The sequence below is a fragment of the Canis lupus genome, chromosome 5 (genome assembly GCF_048164855.1).
Source record: "Canis lupus baileyi chromosome 5, mCanLup2.hap1, whole genome shotgun sequence".
NCBI lineage: Eukaryota > Metazoa > Chordata > Mammalia > Carnivora > Canidae > Canis > Canis lupus.
The window spans coordinates 2,625,915-2,644,759 of record NC_132842.1 but is presented as its reverse complement, the minus strand read 5'-3'; the positions used below and the strand labels follow the sequence as shown (position 1 = coordinate 2,644,759).

Genomic DNA, 18,845 nt, shown 5'->3' with positions numbered 1-18,845 from the left:
CCCACAGCTGCCCCCCACCAATGTGTGTGCACATGAGAATAGCCCCTCCAGGTATAAACTGCACACCAGTGGCCCGATGCCTGTCACTGGTCTCCACTGATGTGTGCAAGCACATGGTAAGATCCTACAGCCAAGGAAGTGCATGCTGGCAGCCAAGATCCTCACAGCTGTTTGTGAGTCTGGATTCAATTCTATCTCCTATTACGGGCTGGCACTAATGGACTCACCTACAGCTGTCCCACCTCTGCTGCATACCTGCATGCTCCTACTTGGACTCACTTTGCTGGCCTTCACTGCCACTGTCACACCTGCGGAGAGACTGTGGAGACACAGGAGTGCATGCCCACAGCCAGGGCCCCCACAGCTTCTTGTGGGTACTGTCTCCTGCCACTGGCCTGTACAATGAGGCTCACCTGCTGCTAGCCAGCCCTTCCAGTTGTATACCCGTATGAATCCAGCCTGACTCCCAACACTGGCCTCCTTTGCCGTGCATCTGTGGTAAGATCTGGCAGCCATGGGAGCACATGTTGACAGCCAGCACCCCTACAGCTACAAGAGCACCCACAGTTGGCCCCAGCCCTTGTGGCTTGCCTCAGCTCCTACCAACTACATTTGTATCTGCAACTGGCTCTTGCCACTCCATGGACACCTACAGCTACCAAGGCTGAATCATAAAAAAAGAGAAAATCAGAACAGACCAATAACAAATAAGATTAATTCAGTGATCAATATCCTCCCAAAAAAGAAAATCCCAGGACCAGATGACTTGTGGGTGAATTATACCAAACATTCAATGAGGAATTAGTATCAGTTCTTCTCAAACTCTTTCCAAAAAAATTGAAGAGAAGGGAACACTTTCAATCTCATTTTATGAGGCCAGCCCGACAAGGACACTGCAAGAAAAAGAAATTACAGGCTAACTTCCCAGATAAATATAGAGGCAAAAATCCTTAACAAAATACTAGCAAGCTGAATTCAATAGTACATTAAAAGGATCATACACCATAATCAAACGGGATTTATTCTGAGGAGCAAAAATGGTTCCACATATACAAATCAATAATTGTGAGACACCACATTAATAGACAAAATCACAAGACCATCTCAGTAGATGCAGAAAAAGCAATTGACAACATTCAACATGCATTATGATAAACTCTCAACAAATTGGGAATAGAAGGAATGTACTTCAACTTAGTGCCATATATCACAAAGCCACAGCTGTATCATACTCAATGGTGAAAGATTGGAAGCTTTCTCTTGAAGGATCAGAGACAAGACACTCTCACTCTCACCTTTACAACATAGTACTAGAAGTCCTGACCAGAGCAATTAGACAAGAAGGAAAAAAGGCATTCAAATTAGGAAGGAAGCAGTAAAATTGTCTCTATTAACTGACAATGTGATATATATGTGTATATATGTTTATGTATATAAAATCCTGAAGCAACTACACCAAAAACTGCTAGAACTAATAAATGAACTCAGTAAGGTTTCAGGATACAAAATCAACATGCAGGGCAGTCCAGGTGGCTCAGCGGTTTAGCGCTGACTTCGGCCCAGGGCCTGATCCTGGAGCCCCAGGATTGAGTCCCACGTCGGGTTATCTGCATGGAGCCTGCTTCTCCCTCTGCCTGTGTCTCTGCCTCTCTCTCTCTCTCTATGTCTCTCATAAATAAATAAATAAATAAATAAATAAATAAATAAATAAATAAATAAATAAAATCTTTAAAAACAAACCAAAATCAACATGCAAAAATCAGTTGCATTTTTTTTAAAGATTTATTTATATGAGAGAGAGCATGACTAGGAAGAGAGGCAGAGGGAAAGAATCTATGGCAGACTCCCTGCTGAATGTGGACCTGGACCAGGCCAATCCTACAACCCCGAGATCAGGACCTGAGCAGGAACCAAGAGTCAGACGCTCAACTTCCTGAGCCACCCAGGTGCCCCAGTCGCATTTTATATTAATAATGAATTATCTGAAAAAGAAAAAAACACATCTCTTTTACAATAGCATCAAAAAGTACCAAATACTTGGGAATGATAAATCAAGGAAGGAAAGATCTATACACTTTATAAGACATTCCTGAAACACATTGAAGACACATTAACAGAAAAGTGTTCCCTGTTCGTCAATCAGAAGAGCTAATGTTATTAATTTAAAATGTCCATACTTTTCTTTCTTTTTTATTTAAATTTTTTTTATTGGAGTTCAATTTGCCAACATATAGCATAACACCTAGTGCTCGTCCCGCCAAGTGCCCCCCTCAGTGCCCATCACCCAGTCACCCCAACCCCCAGCCCTCCTCTCCTTCCACCACCCCTAGTTCGTTTCCCAGAGTTAGGAGTCTTTCTGTTCTGTCTCCCTTTCTGACATTTCCCACACATTTCTTCTCCCTTCCCTTATATTCCCTTTCACTATTATTTATATTTCCCAAATGAATGAGACCATATAATGCTTGTCCTTTTCCGATTGACTTATTTCACTCAGCATAATACCCTCCAGTTCCATCCACATAGAAGCAAATGGTGGGTATTTGTCGTTTCTAATGGCTGAGTAATATTCCATTGTATACATAGACCACATCTTCTTTATCCATTCATCTTTCGATGGACACCGAGGCTCCTTCCTTCCTAGTTTGGCTATTGTGGACATAAAATGTCCATACTTTTCAAAGCCATCTACAAATTCAAAGTACCTGTCAAAATTCCAATGAGCTTTTTTTTTTTTACAATAATAGAAAAAATAATCCTAAAATCTATGAAGAATCACAGAAGACCATGTATAACTAAAGCAGTCTTGAGAAAGTACAAAGTTGGAGGCATCACATTTCCTGATTCCAAACTACATTACAAAACTGTAATAATCAAAATAGCATAGGCCTTGCATAGAAACAGGTAGAGAGACAATGGAACAGAATCAAGAGCCAAGAAATAAACCCATGCATACATAATCAATTAATATTTGATAAGAGAACCAAGAATACAGTGGGGAAAGGATAGTTTCTTTAATAAATGATGCTGGGAAAATTGGATAGCCACATGCAAAAGAATTTAAGTGGACCTCTGTCTTATAGCACTCACAAACAATTCAAAAAGGATTAAGGACTTAATTTGAAGGAAAAAAAAAGGACTTAATTTGAAACTGGAAACCATAAACTTCTAGAAGAAAACATAAATGAATAAGCTCCTAACATCAATTTTGGCAATGATTTTTTTTTTTGTAGATGATACCAAAAGCACAAGCAACAAAAGCAAAACAGAACAAATAGGACTCCACCAAACTAAAAAGCTTCTGCATCACAAAAAAGACAATAAACAAAGTGAAAGGCATCCTATGGAACAGGATAAAATATTTGCAGATCACTTATATAATAAGGGGTTAAAAAATATAATAAGGGGTTAATATTCAAAATGTATAAAGAACCTCTATAACTTAGGACTCCTGGGTGGCTCAGTGGTTAAAGTCTGCTTTTGGCTCTTGGAGCCCCGGAATCGGGTCCACATCGGGCTTCCTGCAGGGAGCCTGCTTCTCCTTCTGCCTGTGTCTCTGCCTCTCTCTCTGTGTGTCTCTCATGAATAAATAAATAAAATCTTTTAAAAAAAAAAAACCTCCAACTCAATAGCAAAAAAAAAAAAAAAAGAAAAAATCCAATTACAAAATGGGCAGAGTACTTGAATAAGCATTTTTTTCCCCAAAGAAGACGATCAGAATAGCTAATAAATACATGAAAATGTGCTTGATATCACTAATCATTAGAGAAGTGAAAATCAAAACCACCATGAAATATCACGTCACACCTGTTAAAATGGCTATTCTCAGAGAAGAGAAAAAATCCTGGCACCAATGGATGAAAAGATGAATATTTTTTGGTACATATATACAACATAATATTATTCAGCCACAAGAAGGAAGGAAATCCTCCCATTATGGCAATATGGTTGGACCTTGAGGGTATTATGCTAGGTGAAATAACCTTAAAGACAAATATTGTGTGATCTTAGTTATATGTAAAATCTAGGAACACTGAACTACTAGAAACAGAGTAGAATGGTGCCAGTGGTTGAGTATTGGGGAAATGGGGAGATGTTGGTCAAAAGGGACAAACTTCCAGGTGTAAGATGAGTGAGTTCTGGGGATGTATTGTAGGGCCTGGTAACTATAGTTAAAAATACTGTGTTGTGTACTTGGAAATTGCAATGAGAGTAGAGTTTTAATGTTCTCATTATAATAACAACAAAAACAAAATGATAACTAATGTAGTTTTTGGAAATGGTGATGTTGGTGGGATCCAGAGCTGATGGCTGAGAAAGAATTCTTGAGACGTCTTTGGTGCAAAATGGTGGATTTTATTAAAGCATAGGGACAGGACCTGTGAGCACAAAGAGCGGCTGCCACTGCTGCCTCCTGCCACCTGCTGCCCCAGGGTTGTGAGGAGCAATTGATTATTTACCTTGGGGTTGGGAGAAGTCAAGGTAAAGGAAGTTCCAAAAGGACTTTCATATGTTAAAGAAGACTCAGTATCCTGGTAGTGTTATAATCTGCCTATCTCAAGTATTTGTCAAAGGGCTGCAGATTATAAAGACATTTAATATTTATATTTCCTTTTGCCTTTGTTTCCCACATCAATTATTATGTTAAGTAAATATGTGTTAATAACCTTATTGTGGGAAACACTTTACAATATTTCCATGTAGCAAGTCATTACATTGTATACCTTAAACTCACAGTGTCAATAAAGATAGAAAAATTAATTAAATTAATTTAAGTAGATAAATCCTCTTCAAACCCTTGCCCTCCCCCCCCAAAAAAACCAATGTACCAAAAGGATAGTTGTAAATTCCCACACAAAGAAAATGGCTGTGTTAGCATATATTAACATTAAATCTTGTCATTCACCTTGTTTTATTGTTTAGTATTATATTAGTGTTCGTTTTGCTGCTTAGTGCTTATCATAGATGAATAATACAAATTATAATGTTAATTTTTACCTTAAAAGTCCAAACTTAAAATTGAAGAACAAATGAGTAGCTTATTAATAAGAGAGTATCAATAAAATAGCTTAAAATGATGGTTGATGAGCTCTTTAAGGAACATATAAAGAAGCCACAATGTCTCTTCAAACATAAATCCAACAGGGCAGCCCCGGTGGTGCAGCGGTTTAGTGCCGCCTGCAGCCTGGGATGTGATCCTGGAGACCCGGGATCGAGTCCCACATCGGGCTTCCTGCATGGAGCCTGCTTCTCCCTCTGCCTGTGTCTCTGCCTCTCTCTTCCCTCTCTCTGAATGAATAAATAAATAAATCTTAAAAAAAAAAAAACAACCATAAATCCAACAATGCAAATACTGATTGTAATTCAGATAAGAATGTTAATCTAATCTATCTTAATCATGTCATGTGAAATTGTATATCAAACTGAAATAAGAAAATGGGTAAGTTTGAAACTTAAGATACACTCAGAAGACACATAAAAGTTATACAAAATTTAAACTTACTCTAAATCCTACCTAAAAGTCAGGGACTTGGGTGGGATCCCTTGTTACCAAAGCAGGTAGATGATGACAGCAAGAAGGGCTATAGTGTTACTGCAAATAAAGCAGAATCATCCTGGAAGTAGCATTCTGAACCCATGTCCCAGTCCAGGGTCTCTGGCTGTAAGCCCCCTCTGCACCTGTAACGCAGTTCTTAATCGCAGACAGGGTGACCTTAGCAAGTCTGACAATACTGCTGTTCTCAGCTGAGAAAAGTCACTTTGCAAGCCCAGGAAGAGGTAGAAATAAACATAGAAATGTAGAAAAAGTAAAAGTAAATTAAGTCCATATTGCCTGGTTTAGGAATGAGTTTTATGGTAATTGTATAATTTGTCTGTGTTATTTTTGTACTTTAAAATGTATAAAACTGAGGGAATATAGTTTTAATTTGACATATTTAAGAGAATGCAATCGTAAGGATCTGACTTAGTAAACTGGTATGTTTAGAAGAGGCTTGTAAAAGTACTTATGTCCTAACGAAGATTTGCCGTTAACTGCTGTAAAGTTGGCATTGCTTTGGTTCCTGTGTGAAACACTTGAACAATTTTGATATATTGAATTTGTGATGGTAGTTTAAAAAGTTTAAGAGAAATTATTTACTAAAGCTTTTATATGTTTGGGAAAGATTAGAGAAGTTTAATCTGTCAAAATTATAAACTGAGCACTAATAACAAGAAAAAGTGAAGGCAGGTATTTTAAAATTTTTAATGCAAAGTATACTTGATTTATAAATGAACTAAGATTTGTAAGTTGAGCTTAAAGGCTTCTTGATAAACTCTGCTGTTGATTTCAATTTCAATAAATTGAATATGAATTTAAACACAAATAGCATATTGTTCTTCTCCCTTTGCCTGGTTAATAGTTTTTGGCTTTCAGGTTATATATTTTTCCATAAGAAAATGATTTTTATTGATTAGAAATACATTTGGCTGGGAGTAAAAGAAAATCAACAGTGATTTAAAGATGTAATGGGTTTATCTGTGTCACAAAATAATAAATACAGGGATGGGATGTATAGTTGCTTAAAGGTAATGACAAGGATGGGGATTCTTCTATCTTTTTGCTTTGCCATCCTTAGCGTGTGCCTTTTGTCCTTAAAGTCACTAGTCAGCTGCTGCATCCAAAGGCATTGTGCCCAAGTTCAGGCAGGAAGAAAATGATAAGAAACAAAGGACAAAGAACAAAAGCTTCTTGTGAGACTTTGTCTTTTTTTTTTTTATTCAGGAAAGATAATGTTTCCCTTGGGACTTTTGCCTACCTCCTCATTGGCCAGAAATGTGTCACATGGCCATCCCTGGCTGCCAAGAGGAAGGTGAAGGGAGGAGAATTGGAGTGATTGCTGAATAACTCTGTATCTGTGATCTCTGAGACTGGGTTAGATACCCCTTTTTAAATTTTCCTTATAGCACCCAATAAATGAAGAGATCTTTGAATGTTATAATCAGTGTAGATTTGAAAAGTGGTGGATACAAAAATGTAAAATGTATATTCTGTCTATTATATTTTACCAACTTAGATGGCATCCATATACATCAATAACAGTGACTGGGTTGAAAACTCCTTGAGGGCAATACATGGCATATATGAAATGGTTGCCCAGCACCTTTTCTTTTCTTTCTTTTTTTTTTTTTTTTGCTGCATTTTTTGAGGTATAATTGACATATAATGCACAACATAATGATTTTTATATTCGTATGTTACAATAATGATCACTTCAATAAGTCTATTATCCCTCACCATACATAGTTACAAAAATGTTTTTTCTTTTTTGTTGTGATGAGAACTTCTAAGATTTATTCTTAGTGACTTTCCAGCCCCTTTCTCTTTCTTTTTCTTTTCTTTCTTTTTTTTTTTTTTTTTTTGAGAGACAATGTGTGAGTGCATGAGCCAGGGGTGGGGAGGGGAGAATCAGAGATAGAGGGAGAATTTCAAGCAGGCTCCATATTCAGCAACACAGGGCTGGAGCCCAACACAGGGCTCCTCGATCTCATGACCTTCCAATCACGATCTGAGCCAAAATCAAAAGGAAGACCCATAACCGACGAAGCCACTCAGGTGCTCCTCCAGACCTTTTTCTTGGGGAGCTTGTTACTCAAAGGGTGATCATGGTCCAATAGTATCAACATCAGTGAGGAGCTTATTAGAAACAGCTCTATGAAACACATTTATGAAACAGAACCTGTATTTTAATGAGATCTCTGGGCCATTTGTTTGGACATTTAAGTTTGAAAAGTACTACTGTAGAGAATCTAGCTATGCCAGCTAGCTCTCTGGCCTTCCCAGTTACATGAGCCAATACATTTCTTTTTGTGCTTATATTTGTTTCTGCCATTTGCAATTGAAAAACTGTCTGATTGATCCAGACAGTAACCATGTATTGTTAGGTGCTTTATTCTTTATGGTGTTCATACTTTATTGTTGATTTGAATTTATAATGGAATCAATCAAGTACATGCACTTGAATCCTAAAACGGATACAAATAAGAATGGCAAATACATTTCAACTCTCATGCTAACCTTGGTCAATTATTAGTGGCTCCCTGGTTATACTCTTTGTGTTTGCATGTGGTAATATTGATGTCACTCTTTTATCTCAGGGGCATATTCATATTTTGTAGTGTAGCAAGGGGTAGTAGTGATAATCAGGCCAGCTTCAATGTTGCTCCTCATTCATTCATGAATTCAACAATTCATATATTCTTTTCCTACATCGATAGGTAAAGCCTGTGCATAGAATTGTAAAATGTGGAATCTGAAAATTAACTTGGGACTCTTCTAAGTCTAGTATTCTTCTGCTACCTGGACTTGAGTGTTCTATCACTAACGGCAAAAAAAAATTGTCTTAATAAAAAGCATTAGGCTAGTAGTCATAATCTTTGACTTTTCTGTTTTTCTTCCTCCAAATTTTTACACAATTTGTGCTTTCTATTTAAAAAAATAGAATCTAGATAAGGCAACATTTAAATTAGAATAAAAATACATATTAACTGTTAAAGTTATGAAAGAATTCTTTTATGGTATTCCTGTAGGAACATTTTGACTTCTAGGTGTTGTGTCTCTTACATAAGTTTAAGCTCTCCAACTCCTTACTTTCATAGGTGAGGAAGCTGAGACTTACTTGGTTATGAGAACTGTCCAGATGGAAGCCTGTAAACCATGTTCTGAATAGGTTTCCTGCTTTCCCACTATGCAGAGGGCTTCCTCTCCTATTCCTTCTTCCTCTTTCTTCTTACGACCAGGTATGCATCCACAGATATAGGTGTCGTCCTTAACCATATTCTTTACTAAAGTCAAATGGTGAGAAATCAGAGATGAGAGAAAAACTTAAATAAGAAAGGATTTGGATGAGAACCCAGGATGATATGGAAAGAAAACAAAGTGATATCAAGAAATAGCATAAAAGGGATCCCTGGGTGGTGCAGCGGGTTGGCGCCTGCCTTTGGCCCGGGGCTGATCCTGGAGACCCGGGATCGAGTCCCACGTCGGGCTCCCGGTGCATGGAGCCTGCTTCTCCCTCTGCCTGTGTCTCTGCCTCTCTCTCTCTCTGTGTGACTATCATGAATAAATAAATAAAATCTTTAAAAAAAAAAAAAAAAGAAAGAAATAGCATAAAAGAGCTTGTTGGGGGTAATGGAACTCTTCTGAGTTTCAATTGTGTGGTAGCTACACAGATCTCTACAGGTGTTAAAATTATTAAAAACTGTATACCCCTCCCCAAGTCAATTTTACTATATGATAATTTAAGATAAAAATAAATAAAATCAGAAATTAAAGTGTTGGGGCACCTGGGTGGCTCAGCCAGTTAAGCATCAGACTCTGATTTTGGCTCCGGTCATGATCTTAGGGTCATGAGATGGACCAACATCTGGCTCTGTGCTGCACATGGAGCTTGCTTAAGATTCTCTCTCTCCCTCTCCCTCTGCCCCTCCCGTGCTCTTTCTCTCTAAAAAACGAGAAATAAAGAAAGAAAATGAAAAGAAGAAAGAAAAGAAAGCAAAGTGTTGAACAGTGCAAAGAGGCCATGCCTCTAGTCTTTCCTGTCTTCCTAGACAGTCATAAAGGAAATGTGATGAGGATCCAGGCTATACAGTGAGTAACTTGTTATAAATAGTATAGGTTAAAATATCTACCAAATTTACACATTTGCCGGTTTCCAAGTCTATATGTTATGAATGTTTCACTGTTCTCTCTCTCTCTCTCTCTCTCTCTTTTACTAGCCAAAGCACATCTTTTTGGAAGCAAGAAGTTGGTAACTTCTTTTTAGGTTGGCATGATACATGAATAATTTTTATACCATGCTTTAGTAAATAGTAAACTATTGTGCATTTCTTAGTATATTGTTAGTCTTATTTGCTTCCCACAGAGATCTAGCCAAGGAAACTATAGGTTAATAAGGGTATTTTTGTTTTTTTGATTACTCGATTGATGAATGCTATTTATTGGAAAAGAGATGGATACCCAGCCAAGGCTCTTAACCTTGCCATACCTAAATACTCTATTTTAGAAATCTGGTTGCATAATCTTGTATAGTTCCTATTTCCAACATTGATGCTGAGTATGCTTAAAAGCATTTAGGACCCACTTGGCACAAGTTAACACTACTGATCAACCACCTTCCGTTGCCTGAAGACTGTATCTTTTAGTCCATCTACATTTTTAAAAATTTTTATTTACTTATGATAGTCACACAGGGAGAGAGAGAGGCAGAGACACAGGCAAAGGGAGAAGCAGGCTCCATGCACCGGGAGCCCGACGTGGGATTCGATCGCGGGTCTCCAGGATCGCGCCCTGGGCCAAAGGCAGGCGCCAGACCGCTGCGCCACCCAGGGATCCCAGTCCACCTACATTTTCTTTAAATTAGCTTGCTTCCAGACCTGCTACATTTAATTTGATTTGTTTTCTTTATCCCTTTCTCCTCAAATGAGATGGCTTACACACTTATATGGGTGGATCAGGATTCATGTTTTAGTGACACATGTATTTTTTTTAAGATTTTATTTATTTATTGAGACACAGAGAGAGAGCAGAGACACAGGCAGAGGGAGAAGCAGGCTCCATGCAGGGAGCCCGACGTGGGACTCGATTCCAGATCCCCAGGATCAGGCTCTGGCCTGCAGGCGGCGCTAAACCGCTGCGCCACCGCGGCTGCCCACTTTTAGTGACACATGTATTTTTAATATGATCTAACAGATGAGGGAAATGTCACCTCTCCTTTCACATATCACATATTATTTATTGCAATTCATTACTCGAGAAACCAACCCCCCCCTTTTTTTTTTTTTTTTTTTTTTTAAGATTCATGAGAGACATAGAGAAAGGCACAGACACAGGCAGAGGGAGAAGCAGGCTCCCTGCAAGGAGCCCGATGTGGTACTCAATTCCAGGACCCCGGGATCATGACCTGAGCCGAAGGCGGACGCTCAATCACTGAGCCACCCAGGTGCCCCGAGAAATCACCTTCTTAAATGTACTACTGCAAGTCACGAAATTATGAGTATTTCTTTAAAATGAGCTCTCTTTGAACACAACTTTGGTCTTGTTCAATTACTTGTCTGAATGTGACTGCAAAGAAAATATAAAGGATTTACAGGCATTTTTTTTTTAATTAAAAGAGAACACTTATTCTTTTCTCTTTAAATAGCTTTCAACCAAAATTGTCTAAGAGAGGCAAAAAAATAACTTGTTCATCTGGTTGACCTTCCCATATGGAAAAATCTTATAGGGCACCTGGGGGGCTCAGCGGTTGAGCATCAGCCTTAGGCTCAGGTCATAATCCTAGGGTCCTGGGATAGAGTCCCGCATCAGGCTCCCTGCATGGAGCCTGCTTCTCCCTCTGCCTGAGTCTCTGCCTCTCTCTCTGTGTCTCTCATGAATGAATATGTAAAACCTTTAAAACAAAACAAAACAAAAATCTTACAGGATCCTAGCTTTTCTGATTAGAGACATCATACTTTTTTTTTTTTTTTTTTTTTTATTTATGATAGTCACAGAGAGAGAGAGAGAGGCAGAGACACAGGCAGAGGGAGAAGCAGGCTCCATGCAGGGAGCCCGACGTGGGATTCGATCCCGGGTCTCCAGGATCGTGCCCTGGGCCAAAGGCAGGCGCTAAACCGCTGCGCCACCCAGGGATCCCCATACTTTTTTTTTAATTGTACAGTTGTAGGAGCTTTTTTAAAATTGATAGACTTTTTTTTTAGAATAGTTTTAGGTTTACAGAGAAATTGAGCACATAATAGGGAATTCCTATATACCCTCTTCCCCACACCTCCCAGTGTTCCCTGTTAATATCTTATTTTAATATGGCGTATGGTATGTTTATCACAATGAATAGATCCGTTCTGATACACTGTAATTAACTAAAATTCATATGATTCTGATTTCTTAGATTTTCCCTACGTATTTTTCTGTTAGAGGATCCTATGCAGGATACTACATGACATTCATGGGTCATGTCTACTCCTGGCTGACAGTTTTCTCAGACTTAACTTGCTTTTGATAACCTTAATCATTTTGGTGAGTACTGGTCAGGTATCTTGCAGAATGCCCCTTTAATGAAATTTGTTGGATGATTTTCTCATGATTAGATGAAAACTGTACATTTTGTGGAGGAAGATCACAGAGATATGGTGCCATTCTCATCACATCAATTGATCATAGTATTAACAATAAGTTATCATGTTACTTATTGTATGAGTATTGTACAATGTATTGTATGGATGAGAGAGGTCTCTGGACTTTAATCATCTGACCATGTGACATTTGTCAGGTTTCTCTACTGTAAAGTTACTCTTTTAATTTTTTTGGAAGGAAGTCACTTTAATGGTGCACAGCCAAAAAAGTGGGAGTCATGCTCCTCTTCCTGGAGGTGGAATTTATTTGGAATTCTCCTGCATGAAATAAAATTGCTTCTTCTCCCTTATTTATTACTTTATCATTTTTTATTAGTATGAATCCATGGATATTTATTTTGTACTTTGTGTTATAATCCACTAATACTTTATTTTCTTGCTCAAATTGTTCTAACTTTGGCGATTGAAAATTCTTTCACTTGACTCTTATGCCCTTTGACACAGTCCAATCAATGTGGATGTTTTTATTTTTGAGTACTTCCTTACTTTCTTGTCTACGAGATGCTCTAGGCTCATTTTATGTATTTTCAGCCCCAATCCTACAGTCAGATATTTCTCCAAGATGGAGCCCTGCACTTCCCGTAAGTGCAAAGAAGCTCCTTAATCAGCTACTCCAAACATGAAAACTGTTCTCCAATATCTCAGTTTTTTCTTGTTTACCAAAAACAAAAGGTGGAAAAATGTTTAATAAATGATATAACCAGGAAATGCAAGTTCCCAGTAAAGATTTAATGAGAGATGATTCAGATTTAATATATAGAATGTAAAAATGAGACAAATTGTTTGAAATAATAAATGTCCAGGAATAAGAAAGGCTCTTTGGTTTTCATGTGTATAAAGGAAGCTTGTAAAGACAGAAGATAATTCTGGTTAGGCTCCTCAAAGGGTAGTTACAGGGGGATTAGGAGATGAACTTGGAAAATTTTGAAAGAGAAAATTATGTACACTCACTTGTGGTAAATGAAATAGACGTAATTTTTCACTGATTTATGTAATGACATTTTAAGATATTCTACCTAAAATATTTTTCATTAATTTTTCTCTTTAAATGCTAATTTATAATTTACTTTGCCTAATAAGAACTATTTAATGTTCTCAGACCAAAATCAGCAAGATTTTGAAGTGAAATAGCTGGCTACAAAATAGCATATCTATAATATGATCTGATTTGCATAAACATTTAATTATATTCATGAAAAGATTTTGAGGAATATTTATCAACTTAAATATGGTCATCTATTTCTGCAATATTGGTAGGGTTTTTTGCTTTCTCTCTCTTTCTCTTTTAAAAACATATTTATTACTTTAGAAATTGTGGAAAAAATAAAAGAATTGAACAAATATCTTACAAAGCCAAACACACTATTTTAGTCATATATGTAATTTCTGCTAAAAATTAAAACAGAAAGGATTCAGAGATGAACTAGGGTTTGAGATTAGGTTTGAGGGTAAAGATAGTGAGTTGAAGAGTTGGCCAGAAACAATCTCTTTTTTTTTTTCTGAAAGGAAGAACTAATTTCAATTTAATATTTAAAGGCTTGGATACTATAAGCTTTTTCAAAATGTATTTCCCTACTATATAGGTTGGATAAGCATTAAAGGGATGAGAGAGGTCTCTGGAATTTAGAGATAGGTGGTGTTATAGTGATTCATTTTTGGCACCCTTCATGCTAATTCATATCTCTAGCTAAAGTTTAAAGGGAAAGTGGCAAGACCAGGGCAAGTTCATGACTTAGGGCATTGGTTCTCAACTTTTTGATCTCTGGTCCTCTTCATACTCTTTAAAATTATTCAGGAGGTCAAATACCTCAAAGAGCTTATGTTTATGTGGTTTATATCTAGCAATAATTACCATGTTAGACTTATTAATTAATTTATTTATTTTATACCCTTCGTTGTTTATTCTTTTTCATGTCTCAGTGTATAACTACTAACTTCATTCTTTCAGTAACACAAAGGAATCTGAATGTATAAAATTAAGGAAATCATATGTAAAGCCCAAATACTTTATAAAATAGACTTAATAAACCCAATATTATATTGTATTGTTAATTTAACTTAAGGTAATATCTATTTATTAATTCCTCCAATTTACTTATCTCAGTGATAGGTCTGAGAAATATTTTTTCTGTCAGAAGTAATGTCTTCTACTCTCTTCTCTCTAGTTGAATTATCTTGGCAAATCACTCAAATTCTGAATTTTTTAGTTCTCTAAAATAAAAAGGAAATTGCTATTACTTTTTAATTTCCTCACCAATATACTTAAAAGAAAGCAAGTCCATTCAAAAGTATTATGAACATTTCCCACTATATTAATTTTTATGTTAATTGTATTACTGTTGAGGATTATCATGCAATCCAAAGGTTGAGGCCTATTGAAAAGAGAGTTTAGAAGAGAGTTTGACTGAAGTTTGATCAAGGAAAATGTCGTTGGTGTCAGAGGGTGTTCTACTCTGGGGAAAGAAAGACATTTTTACAGAGGCTTGGTAGTAGAAGTCCAGCTGGTGTCATAAATTGTTGGACAAAAACAGTCTCAGAAAAAGGGAATCTTTCTTGTTGTTTAGCAGCCATTGGTTGGTCTATCTGTGTTTAGCAAGAGGGCTGGAAAGGAACTGTCGGAGGTGCTATAAATTCATAGAAGGGTCATAGTGGAAAATGTAGCTCAGAGCGCATCACGTAGAACTTCCATTAATACAATAAATAATCAGATATCTTTTTTTTTTTTTTTGGTAAACTCCATGTTAGACTTAAAAAGAAATTTCAAAAACCTAGTTATTAACTTAAAAAAGTAATAAATGCAAACACTTTCACATACATCATGTTTGTATGAAAAATACTTGTAATTTCCAAAATAGAAAAAGATTTAGTGAGAAGAACGACGTGGCTTTACATTTTTTGCATCTCTCTTTACTATCTGACTTAATAAAAGCATTCTCTATGATTCAAGTAGATGAAGCAAATAGGAGGCCTTAGGAGAAGAATGTAATAGTCTTTGCCATTAAGTGTAGATATTCTTCTGTGATGTTACAGAACATTTGATAAGCGGTAATTTCTTAAGGGTCATTTGCAATGAATAATCTGAAATGATATCAAGGAATCTCTTGTACTTTGTTTTTGTGTGTGTGCAACACAGAGACACACACTGATGTATTCATCTACGCCTTGGTTCAATGGGCGCTTTGAGTGGGTCTTTAATCCGTGCCGGATTCTGTAACGGCTGCGTCGGTCATTGGAAAATCTTGGTTCACGGTGTTATGTAGATCTCTCATGTGTCGACGTATCTCATCATGCAACATCAAAAAGTCCCATTTATTAATAGCACAAGTCTCTAAGCTGTGTTAACCCTACGAATCAAACGGCCCGTTATTCTACCAGCAAAAGATGGGTTTATTCGAGAATATCAGGGAATCGCAATTGTGGACCAGGAGGCAGACAGGATTTCCAACGGGCCTTGAAGAATTGGCACAAAGTTTCAAGAAAGGGAGCGCAAGGGAAAAGGTCTGAAGAACAAGCCTCCACGATCTTGTGGCTACGGGCGGCGGCGAAGGAAGGCGCGGAGCCAGGCTTTGTCCGCGGAGGTGCTGCGGCCGCGAGGAGTGACGGCGGCCCCGCGGCCGTGGGCGGCGGCACCTGTTCGCCCCTGCGCTGGGGTCTGGGGAGTGGGCGCTCAGCGGCCGGGACCTCGAGAGAAGTTCCTTGGAGGTACATCCCTATCTCAGAATTTGTCTACAGACGGAAACGCACGAGATCAGGACTACGGGGGGGGGGGCCGGGGGGTTCTGCTAATACATTTTTGACGATTTTAAACGCCCACGGAAGCGTGTGGCAAGGAGACTGCTGGGGCGCAGAACATCCACATTGGTCTGAAACAGCTCGCAGGGAAAGGACTTGTGTTGACAACCCTTCTCGACATATCATCACTGGTGGTGCGCAAACCTGGCGGGCACCGAGTCTCTTGCGCCCCGCAAACCGCGGTCGGCTCAGCAGTCGGGGGCCCAGGGACGAGTCCCTTCGAATCCGGCTTTCCGGGGCCTTTCGCGATCGCACTAAGGCGGGCCCTCGGCGCTTGCCGTAGCGCGGACGGTACCACCGTCTTCTGGGGGGAGAGTCGGTGGTAGCGGAAGCAGGAGCCCGAAGGGTGTGTGTTGGGGGGGAAGCCGGGCGCCCGGGACAGCGCTTGTTTGTCGGGTCCCGTCCCCAGCCCTCCTTCTGCTCCCGGGCCCTCTAGCCGCCGCCCCTGTGCCGTCCGGGAGCGGCAGCGGCCTGGAGCTTCGCCGTGTGTCGGCGGCGGCAGGTGAGCGTCCGGCGCGCGGGCTCCCGGGCTGCGCTGCCCACCCCCGCTTCTCCGGGCGGGTGGCGGCGGCCGGCAGGGGAGGCGGCCTCGGCGCACAGTAATGGCAGCGCTGTGAGCGGGGGAACGCGAGCTGACAGCCGCCGCCGCCGCCGCCGCCGCCGCCGCCGCCGCCGCCGCCGCCGCCCACCTTCCTCGCTGGGTGCCTCGTCCTTGCGTCCTCCGGGCTGCCTCCCCTCCCCTGGCCCCCTGCCCCCGGCCCGCTTCTGCAGAAGGTAACCCCGCCGAGGGCTGGGGAGCCGGGCTGCAGGCGCCGGGAAACTTCCCTTCCCGGTTAATGGGTGGTGGGGACGGGGCGGAGAAGAGTTGGGGGCGAGGGGGGACGGGGAAGGGATGCAAGGGGGCGGCGAGGGAAGACCGAGCCCCGTGAGCGACCCCGGCTCCCCGGAGCGCGACCCCGTGCGCGGCCACCCCGGGGCTGGATCCCGGCCTCCCTCGCCGGCCTGGGCCGCCCCTCCTTTGGCCCCATTTTCTCCCGAAGGAGGGAAGGTGAGGATGCGCGGACTCCTGGCCTGTTGACGAGCTCTCACGGGCACATAGCTCTGTGCTGGGGGTGTGTGTGTGGCGGGGGGGGGGGGGGGGGCATCCGTTCCTTAACAGCGTGGCAACGAGTGTTTTCACTTTTGTTTCCGCAGACAGTGAGGGTTGATAGCGGTGGGGAGGAGTAGCCTCCGGGCGCGCCAGACTTGTCTGAGCACCGGGGTCTGGGGAGAAGCGATCCGTAGCCCCCGCAGAGCCGTGGTGCCCGGGGTCCGCGCCGTTCCCCAGCCCCACGGATGCGTGCGTGGACGCTGTTACTGTTAAGTCCCCTCCTTTCCCCCCCGGATTACTATTACCCTTCATGGGCGGCACCGCAGAAGTTTAAATATTGGAGATAACTAGAATAGATAGGGTCTGAAAATATTAGCTTTCACTGTAGGCGGTTTGACCTGGCAGCATGAAAATCTTTGAACTCTAATCTTCCCTATATGTGTATTCAAAGTAAAATATGGGAAATAATCACTTTGTTCTTGACTACTACCTAATAGATATTTAAAAGCACTCAGAAAGCTACATCCTATCCTTCAGGGTCTCACATTCCTTTCTGAGACAGAGTAGTTCTACTTTGCCTCTTACCCAGATACGGTGTTTGGAAGACCCTTCTGAAAGAGTCACAGGTGAAATTACAGAGGTACACAGTATTTGTGGAGTTGCCTTTTTTTCTTTTCAGATGCCGTTTATAAGTTTGGGGAACATTTCCACAGTGTGCATGAATATAGGGTGTGAAAAATGTCTTTTCCTTGTATTTGAATGTTCAGATGCATCTGAAATAATCTCACTTCACTCTCTATCCTCTGGTGATTCTCAGTGTTTTCTGAAAGTTACGATGGTTTATCCACGTCTTTTATTCTCACCGGTTTGTCGTTAAATGTTGTAGACATTCGTTAGAGTCCGTTTTGCCTTATTTGTCAGTTAAATATTAAGTACCTGATTTGTATGTCCAGTATTACTGTGTGCATTAGGGATCCAGGACAAATGGTTTCTGCCTCCTGGAGTTTCAGTTCTGGTGGGAGCGGGGGGAGGGACCCATAATACATCAGGAATAAAAGTAATTTCAGAGAACCATTTAGTGCTATGGAGATGGTAAAAGAGAAGTTGTGGTGATTGAGAAGACTCCTTCAGATGCTGTGGTCAGGAAGACCTGTCTGAAGTGACCTTTGACCTGATAGCGAAAAGTCAGAAGGATTTAGCCTTTGAAAGTCTGAGGGAAGAGTGTTCCTAGTTTGAGGGGACAGCGCATGGAAATTCCCAGAGGTGGTACCAAGGTTGGATCAGCAGACCGAAGGAAGTTCAGTGCATGTGGACCCCAGGGGGTGGGGGGACAAGAGGTTAGGTCTTAGCCAGGCACCAGATCTTGTGAGCTCTTACTGTCCAAGGAGCTTGGCTTTTATTCTTTTTATTTTATTTTATTTTTTTACTTATTTGTGATAGTCACAGAGAGAGAGAGAATGAGGCAGAGACACAGGCAGAGGGAGAAGCAGGCTCCATGCACCGGGAGCCCGACGTGGGATTTGATCCCGGGTCTCCAGGATCGCGCCCTGGGCCAAAGGCAGGCGCCAAACCGCTGCGCCACCCAGGGATCCCGGCTTTTATTCTTAAAGTACACTGAGAAGCTATTGGAATTTTTGTGAAGCTGGAAGTGATCTGGGCTGATTTACAATCTGACAGCAGGGAAGATGGGATAAGAGGAGAAAAGCAGCAAAGAGACCAGTTAGAAGGCTGTGGTAAATTAGAGTAGTGACCTGCGTGTTAGAGACAAGTTAAAGATTTTTGAAGTATATTTTGGAGC

The 18,845-nt window shown here is 40.5% G+C and overlaps 1 protein-coding gene and 1 long non-coding RNA gene across 13 annotated transcripts in view; one reads left to right on the top strand and one right to left on the bottom strand.

Annotated features, from left to right (window-relative positions):
* The window catches only part of CUL2 (cullin 2), a 164,379-nt gene that overhangs the window by 50,720 nt on the left and 94,814 nt on the right, over positions 1-18,845 (top strand). Inside the window, exon 1 of one of the 10 annotated variants that reach the window (XM_072825205.1) lies at positions 15,573-15,867. The exons of 5 other annotated variants lie outside the window; for them this stretch is intronic. The gene's annotated coding sequence lies outside the window, so the exon portion shown is untranslated. Of the gene's footprint in view, positions 1-15,572; positions 15,868-16,243; positions 16,460-16,512; positions 16,732-18,845 lie in introns of those variants that run through there. 4 more of the 10 variants (XM_072825199.1, XM_072825206.1, XM_072825202.1 and 1 more) reach the window with 4 other exon arrangements.
* LOC140633159 (uncharacterized) lies at positions 726-16,197 on the bottom strand. 3 transcript variants are annotated; one of them, XR_012030749.1, is made up of 4 exons: positions 14,981-16,197; positions 14,261-14,376; positions 8,655-8,820; positions 1,807-1,982 (listed from the first exon to the last, which is right to left on the bottom strand). It is a non-coding gene; the product is annotated as an uncharacterized lncRNA (long non-coding RNA). The 3 variants fall into 3 exon arrangements; XR_012030748.1 differs by lacking the exon at positions 1,807-1,982 and adding an exon at positions 726-893 and having other exon boundaries at positions 14,261-16,197; XR_012030747.1 differs by having other exon boundaries at positions 14,261-16,197.